Here is a 14,907-nt window from a genome sequence, read left to right as displayed (position 1 = left end):
GGTCGGGTATATCGATACGAGGGACCTCAGCGACAGGTAGAAAGAGGTTCGGATGACGAAATGGAAGAGGCGAACAACATTATAGGAGTTGTTCGGGAGACTGCTCTTGATTTAGGCGTTCGTATGGAGGATGAATACATGACGAACTATGATAGGCATATGCAGTACGAGGCATGGCAACGTCGGAATGACTACGAGCATTCCCGGCAACGAGAGCATGGCCGATGGGATTATCATCAGCGCCAAATTATAAGCCAGTTGCAGCCTGGCGAGATGTATTATCCGACCCGACCCGCATACTATCCTGCACATCAGCCAGAAATGAGACCACCCTATGATTTATATGATTATGACGCAGCATACCAGTTCACCTATCAACAGCCATGGAACCCTGATCCGAACATGAATTGGGATCCCTATCCTAATTATCCTCCTAACCCACCTCCTGATCAGTAGAGATAAGTTGGTAATTTATATTTTTATTATTTTAAACACTTAACATTTTAATTACATTTATGTAATGTTTGATATTTCTATTATTATTGTGTACTAATATTTTTCTTATAGTTTGAAAGTGGGATGCCAAAGTTCCATTTCAAATTACATGTATGATTATATTTGTATTGTATGTATTCTATTTTATGCACAAAACAGGGTAAAACAACGCGTTTTCAAAGACTGGCATTAAGTTCAGGAAAAGCAAGTAATTTTTGACGACAATGATGCAAAATATATGTGAAATAACAACAAGACGGAATGAACAAATGACGTGCACCATTTATCATTCAACAATCAAACGACAATATGTTTGAAACTTTGGTAAAATTTAATCATTTTTCTACGCTAATAACCCTCAATAATTTAAATTGTTTCTGATTTCTTGCAAATGAGGGCATTGCAAGATCTTAAGTGTGGGAAGGGGTTAAATTCTTTCAGATTTTGATTTAAACACTTGGTTACCATTAAAAATGCTAGTAACGCAGTAGTTGTGTTAGAATCTAGTGCTCTCCGATAACAATGAACAGCCCTAGTCTTATATACTAACTACCCAATTATAGTAAAATTTTTTAAAATTTTCAATTAAATGAATTCAAATCATGTTTAAACATATTTATGAACGATAAAACTAGGTTTTAACACCGAAATTATTGTTACCTCGGAAAGGACATAAATTGAGAAACAAACTAAAATGTTAAAATTCATTTAAAATGGAATAGAGGACGATAAAAAGGAAAATAAAAGCCAAGTGTGGAAAAATTTACCAAGTTATTTTAAACATATGTCACATATATCTGTAACAAATAACTGAAAATACTTTTGCTTTGGACTAAACTAAACTGTTTTACCCGATAAAAGAAAAGAAGAGATGGATCTACACGATGAATCAATTTCATCATTTAAAAGGAAGTAAAGTCTTCCGAAAAAGACACGCGCTTCTTGATTTAGGTCATGAAGTTGTCGTCCAGACCAGCTGTAGGTTGACGAAAAATCTAGAAAAGTCATCACTAAAATCGGCTGGAAATCCACGGACCTCAGCATCAAACAGGGTCGCCAAGTGGTCAGATTTATCCTAACCATGAGAAGGATTTATCTCGTACAATGGGGAGGCACCGTGCAAATTAGCTGGATAAGACTAATGAATCAGATCCCCAGAAAGGATAATCTCCTTAAAGATTAAAAATCAGCTTTTAAGCCTGATATTACTCAATCCTTGAGATTGACCTTAAAGATTGAGAATTCAAACTCATGGAATTCAATGATATCTAAACTCAAGCTTGAACGAGAAAATATTTTGATCAAAAATACAAACCGATTTGTTTTCTGAAAACCCATTTTCAATACGTTCATTACCATTGAACGTAAAATCCTAGGAATTCACCTGGAATTCATTAGGTCACCTGAACTAAATCGAGTGTCAACCATAAGAACGGTGGTTGCATAGCATGGTCGGAGACAGGACCTTGTGCCAGACCGAAAAATCATAGGATGATCTTTACTATCGCTCCTACCAAGGATAGTTCTAGCATCCGACACGTTTAAAAAGACCATAATCATCTGCATGTCACAAGACATTGCCTTAACAGTTTCTTGTTCATCGCTTTCCTTTACAACCGAACGGTAGTTTACCGAAAGGTAATATACGGAACAAGTAAACTGGATGTGTGCTATTCGATACCGGGATAGCAGTGGATTACACGAGCCTAAAAGTTTTCAGCCAAAATATTGATCCACAGATATATTTTGCAACACCGATGATGGATCAAATCAGAAAACTTGTCTAGGGTAAAATCCAGCTTGAATTTTCAAAAGATCAAATGTTTTCATAAAAGATCCAATTTCCTTAAGGATCTACATTTTTATAAGTCATGCGGGACTGTAAACCGCCTTTCAAATGTGCACTTTGCTTTGGAAACCGAAAGTAAATCGGCTATTTGATTGCCAGTGTCGTTGACCTAAACCCGAGGCAACTATAAAAGACACACCCACCTTAACCACATCGTTACTATCATTGTTTATACCGCCATATCAAAATCACTGATGTATAAAGTGTGAAGAATAAAGAAGTGATTTGTATGTTTTTATTTCAAGACTGTATTGCTTGAGGACAAGCAACGCTCAAGTGTGGGGATATTGATAAGGCTAAAAAGGAACATATATTTTATAGCATTATTCCCCAAGAAAGACAAGATTTTAGTTGGTATTGTTCGATTTACAAGCAATATTCGTTTAAATATTAAAAAGTGAAGACAAAAGGCAGATTCGACAAATTGAAGACAAAAAGGTCCAAAAAGATAAAAAGTATAAGATTCAATCAAAAAGGTTCAAATTATTGATGAGGAACGTCTCAAAATAACAAGAGTACAAGTTACAAGACGCAAAGTACACGATATAAAATAGTACGCGAGGACGTCCGAAAATCCGGAACCGGGACCTGAGCCAAGAAAAAACGCCCGACGCAACGTACCAAAAATATCTAGTCTACTATGCACAAGAATATAATATAATATATATATAATTATATATAATTATATATTATATATTATAATTATATTACGTCGGCAAGAAGAAAACAAAGCAATTTGGCTGGATCCAGGGTGGCCATGCGACTCGCATGGCCAGAGGCACAAAATCCATGCGAGTCGCATGGAGTGAAAATGCTGGTCAGGTCCTATATAAAGCCAGTTTTCTGCCGAGTTTTAAACACAGAAAATATATCTCTCTCTCATATATACGATATATATATATATAATTTATATTTTAATTTTAATTTTAATTTTAATTCTAATAATAAGGGTATGTTAGCAAATGTTGTAAGGGTGTAAGTCGAAATTCTGTCCGTGTAACGCTACGCTATTTTTAATCATTGTAAGTTATGTTCAACCTTTTTACATTAATGTCTCGTAGCTAAGTTATTATTATGCTTATTTAAAATGAAGTAATCATGATGTTGGGCTAATTACTAAAATTGGGTAATTGGGCTTTGTACCATAATTGGGGTTTGGACAAAAGAACGACACTTGTGGAAATTAGACTATGGGCTATTAATGGGCTTTATATTTGTTTAACTAAATGAAAGTTTGTTAATGTTAATATAAAGATTTACAATTGGGCGTCCCTATAAATTACCATATACACTCAATCGGACACGATGGGCGGGGTATTTATATGTACGAATAATCGTTCATTTAACCGGACACGGGAATGGATTAATAGCCACTAGAATAATTAAAACAGGGGTGAAATTACATTCAAGGGTAATTGGTGTAATTGTTAACAAAGTAGTAAAACCTTGGTTTACACGCAGTCGATAACCTGGTGTATTCATTAAACAAAGTATTAAAACCTTGTTACAATTCGAATCCCCAATTAGTTGGAATATTTAACTTCGGGTATAAGAATAATTTGATGAGGACACTCGCACTTTATATTTATGACTGATGGACTGTTATGGACAAAAAACCAGACGGACATATTAAATAATCCAGGACAAAGGACAATTAACCCATGGGTATAAAACTAAAATCAACACGTCAAACATCATGATTACAGAAGTTTAAATAAGCATAATTCTTTTATTTCATATTTAATTTCCTTTATTTTATATTTAATTGCACTTCTAATTATCGCACTTTTATTTATTGTTATTTAATTGCACTTTTAATTATCGTACTTTTTAATTATCGCAATTTTATTTTATCGCATTTTTATTATTCGCAATTTCATTATCGTTATTTACTTTACGCTTTAATTTAAGTCTTTTATTTATTTTATATTTTACATTAGGTTTTAACTGCGACTAAAATCTTAAAATCGACAAACCGGTCATTAAACGGTAAAAACCCCCCTTTATAATAATAATATTACTTATATATATGTTTGTATTTTTATAAAAGTAAACTAATATAGCGTTGAGCTTTGTTTAAAGATTTCCCTGTGGAACGAACCGGACTTACTAAAAACTACACTACTGTACGATTAGGTACACTGCCTATAAGTGTTGTAGCAAGGTTTAAGTATATCCATTCTATAAATAAATAAATATCTTGTGTAAAATTGTATCGTATTTAATAGTTTTTCCTAGTAAAATATAAACTATTTTGTATACACCTCGTACGATGATATAAGCATAATTAAAAATTGCTACTAAAAACTTGATGATGTAGCGTTACACGGACAGAATTTCGACTTACACCTTTACAACATTCGCTAACATACCCTTATTATTAGAATTAAAATTAAAATTAAAATTAAAATATAAATTATATATATATATATATATCGTATATATGAGAGAAGAGATATATTTTCTGTGTTTAAAACTCGGCAGAAAACTGGCTTTATATAGGACCTGACCAGCATTTTCACTCCATGCGACTCGCATGGATTTTGTGCCTCTGGCCATGCGAGTCGCATGGCCACCCTGGGTCCAGCCAAATTGCTTTGTTTTCTTCTTGCCGACGTAATATAATAATAATATATAATATATAATTATATATAATTATATATATATTATATTATATTCTTGTGCATAGTAGACTAGATATTTTTGGTCCGTTGCGTCGGGCGTTTCTTCTTGGCTCAGGTCCCGGTTCCGGATTTTCGGACGTCCTCGCGTACTATTTTATATCGTGTACTTTGCGTCTTGTAACTTGTACTCTTGTTATTTTGAGACGTTCCTCATCAATAATTTGAACCTTTTTGATTGAATCTTATACTTTTTAGCTTTTTGGACCTTTTTGGTCTTTCAAATCTTCGTTTTTGTCTTTAAATCTTCATTTTCGAGCGATTTGCGTCTTTCGTCTTCGCACTTATTTATTTAACTATTACAACTAAAAATAAGGAAATTACATTTAAAAACTTTACATATTGGAACGATATTGCTACTAAATATATGTTCATTTGGAGCACTATCAAATATCCCCACACTTGAGCGTTGCTTGTCCTCAAGCAATACAGAACTTGAAATAAAAACATACATGAATCACTTTTTTATTCATCACATTTTGTACATCAGTGATTTTGATATAGCGGTATAAACAATGACAGTAATGATGGTTAAAGGTGGGTGTGTCATCCACAGTTGCCTCGGGTTTAGGTCAACGACACTTGCAATCAAATAGCCGATTTACTTTCGGTTTCCAAAGCAAAGTGCACATTTGAAAGGTGGTTTACAGTCCCACATGACTATGAAAATGTAGATCCTTAAGGAAATTGGATCTTTATGAAAACATTTGATCTTTTTGAAAATTTAATCTAGCTTTTACCCTAGATAAGTTTTCCGGAATAACCCTTCACCGGTGTTTGCAAAATATTTTTGTGGGTTGTGTGGGTTTCAGATTTGAAAATTTTAGCTCAACACTTGTGGTTTTGTGTTACCCACTTGCTAACCTTGTATTAGGAAAGCAACACGTCCAGTTTACTTGTCCCGTATATTACCTTTCGGCAAACTACCGTCCGGTTGTAAAGGAAAGCGATGAACAAGAAACTGTTAAGGCAATGTCCCATGACATGCTTTTAATTATGGTCCAAAAACGTGTCGGATGCTTTTACTATCCTTTGTAGGAGCAATAGTAAAGCTCACCCTTATAATTTTTCGGTCTGGCACAAGGTCCTGTCTCCGACCATGCTATGCAACCACCGTTCTTACGGTTGACACCCGATTTAGTTCAGGTGACCTAATGAATTCCAGGTGAATTCCTAGGATTTTACGTTCAATGGTAATGAACGTATTGAAAATGGGTTTTCAGAAAACAAATCGGTTTGTATTTTTGATCAAAATATTTTCTCGTTCAAGCTTGAGTTTAGATATCATTGAATTCCATGAGTTTGAATTCTCAATCTTTAAGGTCAATCTCAAGGATTGAGTAATATCAGGCTTAAAAGCTGATTTTTAATCTTTAAGGAGATTATCCTTTCTGGGGATCTAATTCATTAGTCTTATCCAGCTAATTTGCACGGTGCCTCCCCATTGTACGAGATAAATCCTTCTCATGGTTAGGATAAATCTGACCACTTGGCGACCCTGTTTGATGCTGAGGTCCGTGGATTTCCAGCCGATTTTAGTGATGACTTTTTTAGATTTTTCGTCAACCTACAGCTGGTCTGGACGACAACTTCATGACCTAAATCAAGAAGCGCGTGTCTTTTTCGGAAGACTTTACTTCCTTTTAAATGATGGAATTGATTCATCGTGTAGATCCATCTCTTCTTTTCTTTTATCGGGTAAAACAGTTTAGTTTAGTCCAAAGCAAAAGTATTTTCAGTTATTTGTTACAGATATATGTGACATATGTTTAAAATAACTTGGTAAATTTTCCCACACTTGGCTTTTATTTTCCTTTTTATCGTCCTCTATTCCATTTTAAATGAATTTTAACATTTTAGTTTGTTTCTCAATTTATGTCCTTTCCGAGATAACAATAATTTCGGTGTTAAAACCTAGTTTTATCGTTCATAAATATGTATAAACATGATTTGAATTCATTTAATTGAAAAATTTTACTAGAATTGGGTAGTCAGTATATAAGACTAGGGCTGTTCTTTTTTTATCAGAGAGCACTAGATTCTAATACAACTACTGCTTTACTAGTATTTTTAATGGTAACCAAGTGTATAAAGTAAAAAAATTTTAAAATCCGAAAGAATTTAATCCCTTCCCACACTTAAGATCTTGCAATGCCCTCATTTGCAAGAAATCAGTAACAATTTAAATTATTGAGGGTGATTTGTGTGAAAATGATTAAATTTTACCAAAGTTTCCAAATATATTGGCGTTTGTTTGCTGAATGATAAATGGTGCACATCATTTGTTCATTCCGTCTTGTTGTTATTTCACATATATTTTGCATCTTGTCGTCAAAATTAGTTGCTTTTGCTTAACTTAATGCCAGTCTTTGAAAATGCGTTGTTTTACCCTGTTGTGTACATAAGATAAACTGCAAACATATATACATATTTTTGAAGTTTGGTATATTACCCCACATTCAAAAATTATTAAAATCTAAGAATAAAAGTTAGATAATTATAAAAATGATTACAATATTAACAAAAATATTAAATGTATCAATAATTACAAATTACAAAATAAAAATAAAAATAATAAGTAAACTAAGGATGATATTGGTACCAATAGGGGTTCCAGGCATAACCATAAGTGCTATAGAATGCTTCGGCAGGATCATACGTAGGATATGGTGGCTGCATCTCTATAGACCAAGGAGGGAAGACGGGTTTCGGTGTAGGAATATAGTTTCTACCTATATGTTGGCAATGCGCTATGATCTGGTTCTGATGAACTTGCCAATCTTCAAATGCTCTCTGTCTAGCATTTTCGTATTCCTGAGAAGCTATAAACCTATGCATTTCTTGCATCTCATTCCCCCCTCCTACATTACCTTGTTGCTGGTTTCTCTCCACCTGTGGATGTCTACCATGGTATCGTACTGCGGCGTTATTTCGCCGCTTCAAAACTTCCGCACCATGGTATACATTTAAACCTATAGTATCGCGGGGTTCCGGCTCTTCTACTAATAATCCCCCCGACTTATATCCACACCGAGATATTCACCAATCAAAGTAATAAAAATACCACCTCCTATTATGCTATGTGGTCGCATCCCCCGAACCATAATTGGGGTTTGGACAAAAGAATGACACTTGTGGAAATTAGACTATGGGCTATTAATGGGCTTTATATTTGTTTAACTAAATGAAAGTTTGTTAATGTTAATATAAAGATTTACAATTGGGCGTCCCTATAAATTACCATATACACTCAATCGGACACGATGGGCGGGGTATTTATATGTACGAATAATCGTTCATTTAACCGGACACGGGAATGGATTAATAGCCACTAGAATAATTAAAACAGGGGTGAAATTACATTCAAGGGTAATTGGTGTAATTGTTAACAAAGTAGTAAAACCTTGGTTTACACGCAGTCGATAACCTGGTGTATTCATTAAACAAAGTATTAAAACCTTGTTACAATTCGAATCCCCAATTAGTTGGAATATTTAACTTCGGGTATAAGAATAATTTGATGAGGACACTCGCACTTTATATTTATGACTGATGGACTGTTATGGACAAAAAACCAGACGGACATATTAAATAATCCAGGACAAAGGACAATTAACCCATGGGTATAAAACTAAAATCAACACGTCAAACATCATGATTACGGAAGTTTAAATAAGCATAATTCTTTTATTTCATATTTAATTTCCTTTATTTTATATTTAATTGCACTTCTAATTATCGCACTTTTATTTATTGTTATTTAATCGCACTTTAAATTATCGTACTTTTTAATTATCGCAATTTTATTTTATCGCATTTTTATTATTCGCAATTTCATTATCGTTATTTACTTTACGCTTTAATTTAAGTCTTGTATTTACTTTATATTTTACATTAGGTTTTAACTGCAACTAAAATCTTAAAATCGACAAACCGGTCATTAAACGGTAAAAACCCCCCTTTATAATAATAATATTACTTATATATATATTTGTATTTTTATAAAAGTAAACTAATATAGCGTTGAGCTTTGTTTAAAGATTTCCCTGTGGAACGAACCGGACTTACTAAAAACTACACTACTGTACGATTAGGTACACTGCCTATAAGTGTTGTAGCAAGGTTTAAGTATATCCATTCTATAAATAAATAAATATCTTGTGTAAAATTGTATCGTATTTAATAGTATTTCCTAGTAAAATATAAGCTATTTTATATACACCCCGCTGCACATCAAGTATTTTTGGCGCCGCTGCCGGGGAACTTGGCGAAACGCTAGATTTTTAATATATATTTGTATAAATATATTTTTAGAAAAACAATATAAAATTTAAAAAAAAAAAAAAAAAAAACTATTAAATACAAAATAGTTTAAGTACGATATAGCATATTTTATACAAAATAAAAGGAACTTAATCGTTTTACAATATATTTAAGTACGAGGTGTATACAAAATAGTTTATATTTTACTAGGAAAAACTATTAAATACGATACAATTTTACACAAGATATTTATTTATTTATAGAATGGATATACTTAAACCTTGCTACAACACTTATAGGCAGTGTACCTAATCGTACAGTAGTGTAGTTTTTAGTAAGTCCGGTTCGTTCCACAGGGAAATCTTTAAACAAAGCTCAACGCTATATTAGTTTACTTTTATAAAAATACAAACATATATATAAGTAATATTATTATTATAAAGGGGGGTTTTTACCGTTTAATGACCGGTTTGTCGATTTTAAGATTTTAGTCGCAGTTAAAACCTAATGTAAAATATAAAATAAATAAAAGACTTAAATTAAAGCGTAAAGTAAATAACGATAATGAAATTGCGAATAATAAAAATGCGATAAAATAAAATTGCGATAATTAAAAAGTACGATAATTAAAAGTGCAATTAAATAACAATAAATAAAAGTGCGATAATTAGAAGTGCAATTAAATATAAAATAAAGGAAATTAAATATGAAATAAAAGAATTATGCTTATTTAAACTTCCGTAATCATGATGTTTGACGTGTTGATTTTAGTTTTATGCCCATGGGTTAATTGTCCTTTGTCCTGAATTATTCAATATGTCCGTCTGGTTTTTGTCCATAACAGTCCATCAGTCATAAATATAAATTGCAAGTGTCCTTGTCAAATTATTATTATAACCGAAGTTAAATATTCCAACTAATTGGGGATTCGAATTGTAACAAGGTTTTAATACTTTGTTTAATGAATACACCAGGTTATCGACTGCGTGTAAACCAAGGTTTTACTACTTTGTTAACAATTACACCAATTACCCTTGAATGTAATTTCACCCCTGTTTTAATTATTCTAGTGGCTATTAATCCATTCCCGTGTCCGGTTAAATGAACGATTATTCGTACATATAAATACCCCGCCCATCGTGTCCGATCGAGTGTATATGGTAATTTATAGGGACGCCCAATTGTAAATCTTTATATTAACATTAACAAACTTTCATTTAGTTAAACAAATATAAAGCCCATTAATAGCCCATAGTCTAATTTCCACAAGTGTCGTTCTTTTGTCCAAACCCCAATTATGGTACAAAGCCCAATTACCCAATTTTAGTAATTAGCCCAACATCATGATTACTTCGTTTTAAATAAGCATAATAATAACTTAGCTACGAGACATTAATATAAAAGGGTTGAACATAACTTACAATGATTTAAAAATAGCGTAGCGTTACACGGACAGAATTTCGACTTACACCCTTACAACATTCGCTAACATACCCTTATTATTAGAATTAAAATTAAAATTAAAATATAAATTATATATATATATATATAACGTATATATGAGAGAAGAGAGAAATAGAATATATAATTTGATCAGAATTCGGTTTGCTTTATAGCCAGAGTTGAATTTTGGGGCTCCGCGACTCGCGGCAAAATGCTCTTCAAACTCAGCGAGTCGCGGAGATAGTATTTACAGCTCAGTCCTTGGAGTTTTCTCTGCCGACGGTTTTTTTATATATAAATATAATATATATATAATTAATATAATTAATTATATATTATATTATATTATATTTATATACATAGTTAACTTGTAATTTTTAGTCCGTTGTGTCGAGCGTTAAGAGTTGACTCTGGTCCCGGTTCCGGATTTTCGAACGTCCTTGCGTACAATTTTATATTTTGTACTTTGTGTTTTGAATCTTGTACTCTTGTAATTTCGAGACGTTTCTTATCAATAATTGGAACCTTTTTGATTGTCTTTTGTACTTTTGAGCTTTTTGGTCATTTGCGTCTTCAATTCGTCGAATCTGTCTTTTGTCTTCACCTTTTATTATTTAAACGAATATCACTTGTAAATAGAACAATTGCAACTAAAAGCTTGTCTTTCTTGAGGAATAATGCTATGAAATATATGTTCGTTTTTAGCATTATCAAATATTCCCACACTTGAGCGTTGCTTGTCCTCAAGCAATATCGTCTTGAAATACTAGAATCACTTCTTTATTCTTCACACTTTGTACATCAGTGATTTCTATACGGCGGTATAAACAATGGTAGTAACTATATGGTTTACAGTCCCACATGACTATAAAAATTTAGATCCATTAAGGAAATTGGATCTTTATGAAAACATTTGATCTTTTGAAAATTAAATCTAGTTTTTACCCTAGATAAGTTTTCCGGGATAACCCTTTACCGGTGTTTGCAAAATATTTTTGTGGGTTTGGTGGGTTTCAGATTTGAAAATTTTAGCTCAAAACTTGCGGTTTTGTGTCACCCACTTGCTAACCTTGTATTTGGAAAGCAACACGTTCAGTTTACTTGTCCCGTATATTACCTTTCGGTAAACTACCGTCCGGTTGTAAAGGAAAGCGTTGAACAAGCAACTGTTAAGGCAATGTCCCGTGACATGCTTTTGATTATGGTCTATAACGTGTCGGACGCAATTACTATCCTTGGTAGGAGCAATAGTAAAGCTCACCCTTATAATTTTTCGGTCTGGCACAAAGTCCTGTCTTTGACCATGCTATGCAACCACCGTTCTTACGGTTGACACCCGATTTAGTTCAGGTGACCTAATGAATTCCAGGTGAATTCCTAGGATTTTACGTTCAATGGTAATGAACGCATTGAAAATAGGGTTTTCAGAAAACAAATCGGTTTGTCATTTTGATCAAAATATTTTCTCGTTTAAGCTCGAGTTTAGATATCATTGAATTTCATGAGTTTGAATTCTCAATCTTTAAGGTCAATCTCTAGGATTGAGTAATATCAGTCTTAAAAGCTGATTTTTAATCTTTAAGGAGATTATCCTTTCTGGGGATCTGATTCATTAGTCTTATCCAGCTAATTTGCATGGTGCCCCCCCATTGTACGAGATAAATCCTTCTCATGGTTAGGATAAATCTGACCACATGGCGACCCTGTTTAATGCTGAGGTCCGTGGATTTCCTGCTGATTTTAGTGATGACTTTTCTAGATTTTTCGTCAACCTACAGCTGGTCTGAACGACAACTTCATGACCTAAATCAAGAAGCGCGTTTCTTTTTCGGAAGACTTTACTTCCTTTTAATGATGGAATTGATTCATCATGTAGATCCATCTCTTCTTTTCTTTCATCGGGTAAAACAGTTTAGTTTAGTCCAAAGCAAAAGTATTTTCAGTTATTTGTTACAGATATATGTGACATATGTTTAAAATAATTTGGTAAATTTTCCCACACTTGGCTTTTATTTTCCTTTTTATCATCCTCTATTCCATTTTAAATGAATTTTGACATTTTAGTTTGTTTCTTAATTTATGTTCTTTCTGAGATAACAATAATTTCGGTGTTAAAACCTAGTTTTATCGTTCATAAATATGTATAAACATGATTTGAATTCATTTAATTGAAAAATTTTACTAGAATTGGGTAGTCAGTATATAAGACTAGGGCTGTTCTTTTTTATCAGAGAGCACTAGATTCTAATACAACTACTGCTTTACTAGTATTTTTAATGGTAACCAAGTGTATAAAGTAAAAAAATTTTAAAATCCGAAAGAATTTAATCCCTTCCCACACTTAAGATCTTGCAATGCCCTCATTTGCAAGAAATCAGTAACAATTTAAATTATTGAGGGTGATTTGTGTGAAAATGATTAAATTTTACCAAAGTTTCCAAATATATTGGCGTTTGTTTGCTGAATGATAAATGGTGCACCTCATTTGTTCATTCCGTCTTGTTGTTATTTCACATATATTTTGCATCTTGTCGTCAAAATTAGTTGCTTTTGCTGAACTTAATGCCAGTCTTTGAAAATGCGTTGTTTTACCCTGTTGTGTACATAAGATAAACTGCAAACATATATACATATTTTTGAAGTTTGGTATATTACCCCACATTCAAAAATTATTAAAATCTAAGAATAAAAGTTAGATAATTATAAAAATGATTACAATATTAACAAAAATATTAAATGTATCAATAATTACAAATTACAAAATAAAAATAAAAAATAAGTAAACTAAGGATGATATTGGTACCAATAGGGGTTCCAGGCATAACCATAAGTGCTATAGAATGCTTCGGCAGGATCATACGTAGGATATGGTGGCTGCATCTCTATAGACCAAGGAGGGAAGACGGGTTTCGGTGTAGGAATATAGTTTCTACCTATATGTTGGCAATGCGCTATGATCTGGTTCTGATGAACTTGCCAATCTTCAAATGCTCTCTGTCTAGCATTTTCGTATTCCTGAGAAGCTATAAACCTATGCATTTCTTGCATCTCATTCCCCCCTCCTACATTACCTTGTTGCTGGTTTCTCTCCACCTGTGGATGTCTACCATGGTATTGTACTGCGGCGTTATTTCGCCGCTTCAAAACTTTCGCACTATGGTATACATTTAAACCTATAGTATCGCGGGGTTCCGGCTCTTCTACTAATAATCCCCCCCGACTTATATCCACACCGAGATATTCACCAATCAAAGTAATAAAAATACCACCTCCTATTATGCTATGTGGTCGCATCCCCCGAACCATAGCTGATAAATAATAACCCACACAATATGGTATACTTACAGCGCTCTGTGGGTCTCGAATACACATATGGTAAAACAAATCTTGTTCATTTACTTTTTCTTTGTTCTTACCCCTTTGTGTAATCGAATTAGCTAAAAACCTATGTATCACTCTTAATTCGGCTCTATCTATATCCAAATAAGAGTAATTTCCCCCTTTGAAACGGTGATGGCTTGTCATTTGACTCCACACACCGTGTGTATCAAAATTCTCATCTATCTTTCTACCATTTAGTATCAATCCTCTACAATCGGCAGACGCTAACTCCTCAGGCGTATATATACGTAAAGCCTGAGCCATGTCCAGTAAAGACATGTGGCGCATCGAACCGCCTAACAAAAATCTAATAAAAGAACGATCGGTTAAACTAGCTACCCGATCATTCAACTCTATACTACATAACAACTCTTCACACCATACTTTATATACAGGTCTGCGTATGGTGAATAAACATATCCAGTCATTAAAAGAAGAATTACCATACCTCTGTACAAGTAATTCCCTAATTGGCCCGGCCAATTCTACAGCTTCTAAGGGTCCCCATTCTATGACCCTCGGTACCTCAACAACCTTAGAGTGAAGAGTATGCAAACCCTGTTGATATTTTGGATAATCTATCCAAAGTCTGTCAAATCTCAGGTTCGGGTGCAACTCTTCCAAGTGCATATCTGAAAAGGTCATGACTGGATGAGGTACATCCTGCTTGTAGTAGTTATCTACCTCCTGTTGTTCCAAATTCTCGGCAGGAGCATTGCGGGCTTGGGATGAAGATTCACCCCTTTCATTCTGCAAAACACATCAAACACAAATTTTGTGCATCCAAATATGCAT

This window comes from Rutidosis leptorrhynchoides, chromosome 1 (genome assembly GCF_046630445.1).
Source record: "Rutidosis leptorrhynchoides isolate AG116_Rl617_1_P2 chromosome 1, CSIRO_AGI_Rlap_v1, whole genome shotgun sequence".
Lineage (NCBI taxonomy): Eukaryota > Viridiplantae > Streptophyta > Magnoliopsida > Asterales > Asteraceae > Rutidosis > Rutidosis leptorrhynchoides.
This window is presented reverse-complemented; position numbering follows the sequence as displayed.